The sequence below is a fragment of the Callionymus lyra genome, chromosome 16 (genome assembly GCF_982586985.1).
Source record: "Callionymus lyra chromosome 16, fCalLyr1.hap1.1, whole genome shotgun sequence".
Taxonomy (NCBI): Eukaryota; Metazoa; Chordata; class Actinopteri; order Syngnathiformes; family Callionymidae; genus Callionymus; species Callionymus lyra.
The window spans coordinates 25,302,730-25,305,229 of NC_141833.1; the positions used below are offsets into that span (position 1 = coordinate 25,302,730).

The 2,500-nt window shown below is 46.8% G+C and overlaps 1 protein-coding gene across 1 annotated transcript in view; it reads left to right on the plus strand.

The window, feature by feature from the left end:
• agap3 (ArfGAP with GTPase domain, ankyrin repeat and PH domain 3) overlaps window positions 1–2,500 on the plus strand; it is a 114,418-nt gene that overhangs the window by 48,061 nt on the left and 63,857 nt on the right. The gene's annotated exons all lie outside the window — the stretch shown is intronic.

The following is a 2,500-nucleotide window of genomic DNA, read 5'->3' on the forward strand; positions in this document are numbered from 1 at the left end:
CTCCTCCTCCTCCTCTTCTTCCTCCTCTCTTCCTCCTCCTCCTCCTCCTCCCCCTCCTCCTCTCCATCCTCCTCCTCCTCCTCCTCTCATCCTCCTCCTCCTCTCTTCCTCCTCCACCTCCTCTCTTCCTCCTCCTCCTCCTCCTCCCCCTCTCCATCCTCCTCCTCCACCTCCTCTCATTCTCCTCCTCCTCTCCATCCTCCTCCTCCTCTCTTCCTCCTCCACCTCCTCTCTTCCTCTTCCACCTCCTCTCATCCTCCTCTTCCTCTCCATCCTCCTCTCTTCCTCCTCCTCCTCCTCTCTTCCTCCTCCTCCTCCTCTCTTCCTCCTCCACCTCCTCTCCATCCTCCTCCTCCTCCTCCTCCTCCTCTCTTCCTCCTCCACCTCCTCTCCATCCTCCTCCTCCTCTCTTCCTCCTCCTCCTCCTCTCTTCCTCCTCCACCTCCTCTCCATCCTCCTCCTCCTCCTCCTCCTCCTCCTCCTCCTCCTCCTCCTCCTCCTCCGAGAGCGAGTGTTGTTCATTCATCACCAGTTATTTCCTTCTTCTTGTCCGTGGCAGTAAAAAAGCACTTAAATGCACATCAACAGAATAACAGTCATTTCCATGCATGTTTGCTCTCTGGTGCTTCTCATTAGCGCCGCGGCGCCTCCTCCCCCCTCCTCCCCCTCCTCCCCCCTCCTCCCCCGCCGTCTCCCAGAGGCCTCGGCAGTTTAAAGACGTTCTTAAAGAGACGCCGCGTGAGTCTGACGGCCTCATGGTTGGAGGACGAGACGAGTTTCAGCTGCAGAACCATCAATTCTTCCTGGACGCCCCCAACCCGTCTCACCCCCCCTCACCCGTCTCACCCCCCCTCACCCGTCTCACCCCCCCTCACCCGTCTCACCCCCCCTCACCCGTCTCACCCCCCCTCACCCGTCTCACCCTCACCCCCCCTTACCCGTCTCACCCCCCCTCACCCGTCTCACCCTCACCCCCCCTCACCCGTCTCACCCCCCCTCACCCGTCTCACCCTCACCCCCCCTCACCCGCCTCACCCCCCCCTCACCCGCCTCACCCCTCAAAGCTGAATGACTCCGACTCTCGGGGCCAAAACCCATGATGGAGTTTGTGACTTTATAAGATGTTCACTGTAAACACACAACAACACAACTCGTAGATCAACACATCGTCTGCATATAAAGGAACAACAGTCAAGAGTCAAGAACACAACAATGAACACAACAAAGAACACAACAAAGAACAAAACAAAGAACACAACAATAAACACAACAAAGAACACAACAAAGAACACAACAGAGAACACAACAAAGAACACAACAAAGAACACAACAAAGAACACAACAGAGAACACAACAGAGAACACAACAGAGAACACAACAAAGAACACAACAATAAACACAACAAATAACACAACAGAGAACACAACAGAGAACACAACAAAGAACACAACAATAAACACAACAAAGAACACAACAGAGAACACAACAATAAACACAACAAAGAACACAACAGAGAACACAACAGAGAACACAACAAAGGACACAACAATGAACACAACAATGAACACAACAATGAACACAACAATGAACACAACAAAGAACACAACAGAGAACACAACAAAGAACACAACAAAGAACACAACAGAGAACACAACAGAGAACACAACAGAGAACACAACAATGAACACAACAATGAACACAACAATGAACAAACACACAATGGTTCACATCATAAGTGGTTGAAAGAACGTCGACACTGAAGCTCGACATGGAACATCATGACTTCATTACTTTCATGGACTGACTCTTGACTGACGATGAGACGAAGTGAGTCGTGACTCGTCCTGACGTCTCATCATCAAAGGTTTGCACCTGATCTTCTCTCCATTATCCTTGAGAAGGTCATGGTTCACCTGATTGATGACAAGAACCTGAAGATTTCCATATTATTTCAACATCCAGAGAATGTTTGATTAAATCCTGCAGAAGTTTTCACTTGTTGTTTATCTTCATCTTCATCTTCATCTTCATCTTCATCTTCATCTTCTTCTTCATCTTCATCTTCATCTTCATCATCTTCATCTTCATCTTCATCTTCATCATCTTCATCTTCATCTTCATCATCTTCATCTTCATCTTAATCTTCTTCATCATCTTCATCTTCATCATCTTCATCATCTTCATCTTCATCATCTTCATCATCTTCATCATCTTCATCTTCATCATCTTCATCCTCTTCATCATCTTCATCTTTATCATCATCATCATCTTCATCTTCATCATATTCATCTTCATCTTCTTCATCATCTTTATCTTCATCATCTTCATCTTCTTCATCATCTTTATCTTCATCTTCTTCATCATCTTTATCTTCATCTTCATCATCTTCATCTTAATCTTCTTCATCATCTTCATCTTCATCATCATCATCTTCATCTTCATCATCTTCATCTTAATCTTCTTCATCATCTTCATCTTCATCATCTTCATCTTCATCTTC